At 41.6% G+C, this 6974-nt stretch overlaps 1 long non-coding RNA gene across 1 annotated transcript; it reads left to right on the top strand.

Moving 5' to 3' along the window:
• Window positions 2588-5011, top strand: LOC110432481. Its single transcript, XR_002449922.1, has 2 exons — window positions 2588-3089; window positions 4633-5011. It is a non-coding gene; the product is annotated as an uncharacterized LOC110432481 (long non-coding RNA).

Below are 6974 nucleotides of genomic sequence, written 5' to 3'. Positions count from 1 at the left end.
CATCGTTCTCCAGGTTCTTCAATTCATAATCCTGAGTTCTTTAATTACTTTTATTTACATTCAAGTTATTTATTGGATTCCCGCTTGCATCAAGTGCTCTAATCTTTGCAACATTAGAGTAGTAATTAATAGATTAGACGTGGTGTTTAGTCTTGCAATTACCTGGAATTGCACCCAATCCTGCGGATTGTTGTGGTAGCCTTAGGGTAGTGACAGCCCTAACGGTCGACGTATTCCACCTCGTTCGGATCGGTGTTTGTAGGACCGTAGTCAGACCTTCCTAGCCCCCTTCTCATCTCTTTCTGTGGTTAGTGCTCTGATGTCCCGATATAGATAATCTTGAATTAAATCTTGATTCTTAGATTAACTAGAGAACTCTCAGGAAACTTCCCCTCTTCCCACCAAAAAAATACTTATATAGTTATCCTTGGGCGATCTTGATTCTTAATTAGTACACTCACGTTCCCTGTGGAAAATCGATACTCTGGAATACTCCCGGGTGAAAGCTACAGCGGATTTTTCTGTTTGCGTTTAAAATACCCAACACTTGGTTTTTAATAACTTAAGTGAACTCTGATGTATGTATGCTTCGACAGACTATGTGCAAACTGATGTAACAAGTGATGTATTGTGCTGAACTTATTATGATCTTGGTATGTTGATCAGTTGGTTTGAAATCCCTCGTGATTTCGGTTGACTTGATTGTTTTCGGTTGACTGGATTATATGGGTTCAAGTTTGGAAACTTGATTGTTTTCGGTGATCATTTCGACACTTGAGCTCTTATAATTTGGTCAGTTCTGTGATAGCTGACATCAGAGCAGGTCTAGTACTAAATACTTCAATTGTGTATTTAAAACAAAATAATTTTCAAAGAAAACCCAAAACTTTATGTAAAGTATGCAAGTGGTCATATCCTCTATGCCCATATAAGGACTTCAGGTGGCTATCTAAGTACTGACTTGGGGGTTTAAATTATGCATCTATGGCAATGCTAAGGTATGGATATGTGATGACCGCACTATGCTACCTTGTGGTCAAATGGTAGAGGTGTCCTTCATATATGAAATAGCCATATATCACTACAAGAAATACATGGCTTTTTAATGTTTTTAGTATGACAATTGTAAGAATGTTACTATATCATCCATTTTGTGATATTATATTTTAGGCATAGTGACTTAGTGACAAGTAAAAGTTGTATGTCACAATAAATGTCATTTAAGAAGTCTGATTTCATCTAGTGACAATATTTTCTATGTCACAAGGCCTATTTGTATGTCACAAATTATTTTATTATTTTTTAAAAAAGCTTTCCACGTTGACAAGGTCTTTTGCTCCGTCAACACATGTTTTTTCATTTTTTTCTATTTTATTTTTTATTATATCAGATCATATTTTTTGTCTTGTAGTTTGGCCACCTATTGCACTTGATATAGCCCATGTCAATACAAGTTTTTCAATGCTTTTGTCTATTTTATTTTTTAAAAATTTTTAAAAGTGAAAATAACTCTTAAATGGTTCCAATAACATATCATTCATTTTATCTAGGTTGAAGAGGATAGTGAGATTATTTAAATTGGGGTTGGTACATATAGAACCTTTTTGATATACAATTAAAATTACATTGATTGTCGTTCCTTGAAACCAGCAAACCCGCTCCGCTAACATGATAGAATATCGTAGAGTTCGCAGCCTTTAGGCACAGTTCAAATCGGCCCACCAAGGCCCAACACTAGCTTGAGTATATATGCAAAATCTAAGCCTAATTTCTCACCTCTCCAGTCCTCCAGCCCTAGTACCCGCTCGCCCAAGTGTCACCGTCGCCAAAGAACCAAGTGTCGTCAACCGCCGGCTGTTCGGCCGTGATTCGCACCATCACGCGAGCGCACTTGCGTCTGCGCCAGCCATCTCCCCACGCAGCCACGTTCCTAGAGTCCCAACTAGTGACAACATTTGTAACATCCCTAATGTTATGGATACTAAAACTTGATCACGTCATCATAAGCATTGCAAAGCATCTTGGTTAAGCACCTTATCATGCATCAGATTTAAAATAAGTTTATTTTGGTTGATATGTTTGACTGATATTTGTTTGTTAATTAATTGCTACAAGTTGCTAGTCATCTGATTTGCAAAACTCTAAATTTCAAAATTCAACTTTCATCCCCTTTCCAAATTCCTCCGTTCCATTCAAAATTTGATTTAGGTCCCAAAAATAATGTTGTAGAATCTGTTGAACTGAACAACTTTGGTTTTGGAAAAAAATTCAAGTTCTTTTACGAATTTAAAACAAAAATTTTAAAAATGAACTATTTATTAGTCCTAAATTCAAAATTCTACTTTAAAAATTGTTTGGAATTTGGAGTCGAAACAAAAACGAAAGTTGTAGAGTTTTCAATTTTTAACAACTTTCATGTTGGAAGATTTTAAAGTTTCTATATGTTTTTGTTTTTAAAGTAATTTAAAAAGGAGAGGAGATATAAGGTAGTTTTAGTTGCTACAGTGATATGCAAGCAGATTGTCTGCTTCGTCAGCGCCCGTCGTCTTCCTGCCGCTTCCAGGTGAGCTTGTGCCTCGTTCTGATTGGCCAGAGCAGTGGCAGCAGCTGTTGGCATCCTTATCGCAACGTCCTCGCCTTTCTTAAGTCCTGTACCAGCTGCCGTCTCCATATTCTCCTCCTCCTTCTCTGTTGCCGCCATGGACGAGCTGAGCTGAGCTCGCTCCGCCACCATGCCGCTACTGCTGTGCCACTGCTCCGCCCCTCCAGCAGCCGCACCTCCTGCCTATGGCCTCGCCTCGTCTCCCGCGCCACTCCTCCACCGCCGCCGCTGCCGGTGATGGCCTGCTGCGACGTGGACACGGTGCCACCGGCGCCCTTGGCCGAGCACCGTGAAGCCACCTCCGGCCGAGCCGGGGCACCAGCAGGTGCACATGAGTCCGGCAGAGCTCCCTCGCCACTCCACAGATAAGCATCCCACCCGTCGAAACCACAACCTCCGACCAGCTCCTCTGTTTTCGGTTCACGACCAGAGGCTTCGCACGACAATTTGAAGTTCTCAGGGACCTAACTGCACAGACTGTACCCAGGTAAATAGTTCTATAAGAACTTGTTTGTAGATGTTTTGGTGAATATTTGAAAATTCATATCTGAAGTTTGGTAACCCCAATGTTAGTGAACCAAATTTTGTTGTGCTCCTTGAGATGTCTAGTTTTTATTAAAAATATGAAACTGGCTATGTTTTGTGGTAAAATAATTAGTTATGATTTATGTCTTTTAATTATGTTCAAAAAGGAGAAATTCATATCTCATTCTGTGTAGCTCCTACTGGCCTGAAATTTTTATAGTGTTCTCATGATGTTATACGAGTGTTGCGGTAAAGATTTCATGTTCAGTGGATGATATATGGTTAAGTAATTAATTTATCTTGTTTAGTGCTTATTAAATTGTTTATAATTAAAATAAAAATGAATAAATATAAAATATGGTTCCTCTACCTTTATATGATGTTGTTATATCATATCTAGACATAATATAGCTATGTGTTTGTACAAAATATTGAATTTATATTTATCTTACTCTTGCATGCTTTCTTGTAATGGCAACTTGTCTTTTTTCATAGAGATTGGTATGCTTAATTAAATGGAATGAACTTTGTACAGTAGAGTTTTGAGAACATATATGAACTGCTGTAATTTTCTCATAATTTACTGCACACTTTTAATATATGTTTATTATTTCACCTATTAACCTAAATAAAATTGTTAGAGGCATGAAAATAATTTATTTAGGGATGATCTAGTACTCTTTTGATGTATTTCAACTGTTGGTAAGCTGGGTTTTACCCAGGTTCAAGTTTGGAACATAAATGAAATGTTATTTCTCTATAATTATATTGTTAGTGGTTTCTCGACAGTTTGTGGAGCATTATGAATTGCTCTAGGTAAATAATGTTGGATGTGAAACTTTTCTATAACAAAGTTGTATACAATTCATGTATCTGGCTGGTGTTAAATTTTTGTAGCATTTGGCCCTGTAGTTTCTCTGAGTTATGCCAGTTTAAATTTAAGTTTCAGAAATGGTTCCTCTCAGTCAAATCCTGGATCAGTTTCTGTAGTTGTGCAATTTCGACCTGCTAAACTTGTGAATCATGCTTTGATGATGAGAGATAAATGGTATCAATTTTCATAATCTTTTCAAAATGTTATGGATCATGACTTTTGGTGATCTAGAACTCTGGTTATAGATGTTTAAAGCTTAATGTCTGATTCTTTCCAATGTCTGGACAGGATTGTTTATTCATGTTGTTTGGCCATTTTATCTATTAAATCAGTTCTTGAAGATAATAACTAGGTCCTAGGTAATTATCTAAGCTTTCCAGAAAGTCTAATATCACCTTTATTGGATGCTTGGACCTCTAATTATGGTTGAATGAAGTTGTGTATATGCTACTTTCCTGGTTATGTGTGCAAATAAAGTTGATTGTTTTAGTTAGCCTTTACTTAAATGATGATATCATGGTTTAGGTGCTTAATACTTCCTTGATGTTAACCTTGTATGCCTTTCATCATACATCATATATCATAGCATACATTTCATCATATTAAGCAAGGCATCATTCTTTACGTACAGTGCATATGAGAGGGAGAAGTTTTGTGTTGAACAAGTATGAAGCGGTTGGTGTTGATCAATCTTCGGAAAGGTGTCGTCGACTAGCGGTGTTAACTAAGATCATCCATCAGTGGTGTTGGTGTCGTCCAACCATGGATTTGATGAGGTGTCATCGACTAGCGGTGTTAACTAAGATCATCCATCAATGGTGTTGGTGTCGTCTAACCATGGATTTGATGAGGTGTCGTCGACTAGCGGTGTTAACTAAGATCATCCATCAATGGTGTCGGTGTCGTCCAACCATGGATTTGATGCCCAATCTGACTTATGTGGTCTCTTCGTGGAACTAACCTTCTTTGCAACAAAGGCAAGCCCGGGATGCATTTAACCCTTTCTTGAATATTTTAAATCTTTTATCACTTATGAATCAAAATGCTGCATTACGTAGTTAGGAATTAGGATAACTAATTGTTGCATTTACCACCTTGATATTTGTTATCTTGTCCTTAGTACCTATTTTATTTTAAAACTGCATAGTGATGCTTAGTTTTGCTTAATAGATAGGTTTTCAAAACCTGAAAGTTTGAAGGGTTGTTGTGGGATAACTTTGATAGTTAATGATGTTTCAACTTGAGACCGGTCGGTGGACTTGCTTTAGGAATGGAGTCCTAAGATAGTGTCTCCAACTATGTCGATTAAGGACCGGTCCGTTGATGGTTCTGCTGGGTTGAGAATTTGTAGTACTAGCCACCTGCCCTCGGTAAGCCCGGTCTTGTGATTCCTCGACGAGAGCGGCTACTCGCACACTGGGCGTGGAGCGATGGCGAGAGTAGCGTGTACCCTCCTAGCAAATCGGATGGACGGTGGAGTACTGTGCTCTCGGGTGCTGCAAACCCGGTCAGATCTTGGGAAAGCCAGATTTGGGTTGTCATATGCAAGATTCGGTTTTACATATGTCGGGTGGTTAGGAACTTGTGGGGGTATAAACCCCTATACCCTTACGGCTAGACTTGGGCCAGGAGGCTTGGCCCATTACAAGACAAATCCGAGACTTGATCCAACTGCTTGGGGTTTCGCGCAAGGAAGCAAGACGTGGAGATCAAGTAGAATTCTAGTCGGTTAGAATAGGAATTGATATCGTGCTATCTATGGCAATTGTAACCGACTAGGATTAGTTTCCGGATCTGTAACCCTGCCCTCCAGACTATATAAGGAGAGGCAAGAGACCCCCTCTAGGACACATTATTCTCTCAACACAAATCAATACAACAAGACGTAGGACGTAGGTATTACGCCCACACGGCGGGCGAACCTGGATAAAAAGCTTGTCCGTGTCTTGCGTCACCATCAAGTTCGTAGCTTGCGCACCGTCTACCGATAAACTACTAATGTGGGTATACGCCAAGGTAGACTGCCGACTAGCTTTCGTCGACAGTGGCGCGCCAGGTAGGGGGTGTGCGTACAGCTTTTCCAGCGAACAAGATGGTCATCGTTCTAGCTTCCGCGGCCGTGCCTGAAGACCTCACGTTCACCGTCGGCCAGATTACATGGACGACTCACGGCGGCGGTCTCACGACCACGGCTTCGGCAGAAACCCAGATCCGATCTGGGGCGACGGCAGCATCGGCTCCGACCACACTGACACCGAGCACTCGACCACCGCTTCCTCGCTACAAGGGAAAGAAGGTCGACGGTTCGGACCTCTTCCGAGCCCTTGATCGCGCCGATCTCAAGCTTCTCGAAGCATCCCGACTAGTAGATGGGATCTCGCGCCACTCTGATCAAGCCGCGCCAACGGATTTTTTCAACTCCTGCCGGCCAACTCGTATCATCACACACGAACGGCTGGGTATGTCTCTGACGATAACTTCCACTCCCTCAGGACGGTCCGTCGAACTCAAGGCTGATCTAGATCAAGGTTCCCCTTACGAGCTAAACAGCTCAGCCGTTCACAATTCGCGGCACGTCCAATCCCTTTTCAACAGGGCAGGTTGGTTGCCAAAACGGAGTGGTCAACCAGCTCGTCACTACGTCAACATGGTGACGATCCGAGAACTACGGGACGGCTAGGCCTCCAGCACAAACTCCAGCACTGGATCCGTTCCCACCGAAGTTATAAACTCCGAGGACGAAGACTACGACCTGGATTTACCACCGTATCCTCCGGGTTTCTCTCGCTTCCCGATCTTTCCACCCCGGCGAGGAGACCTCGTCTTCAATGTTAGCGGCGATGAACCGGTCATCGATGGAGAGACGGACGAGCAGAGGCAGCTCCGCGAGCAGCGCAATGCCGACCGCGCTCGGTGACGCGCGGACGAGGAACGACAACTCCCGCCGCACAACCTCAGCGACGCTTTCGACAT

This window comes from Sorghum bicolor, chromosome 2 (assembly GCF_000003195.3).
Source record: "Sorghum bicolor cultivar BTx623 chromosome 2, Sorghum_bicolor_NCBIv3, whole genome shotgun sequence".
NCBI lineage: Eukaryota > Viridiplantae > Streptophyta > Magnoliopsida > Poales > Poaceae > Sorghum > Sorghum bicolor.
This window is presented reverse-complemented; position numbering and strand designations above follow the sequence as displayed.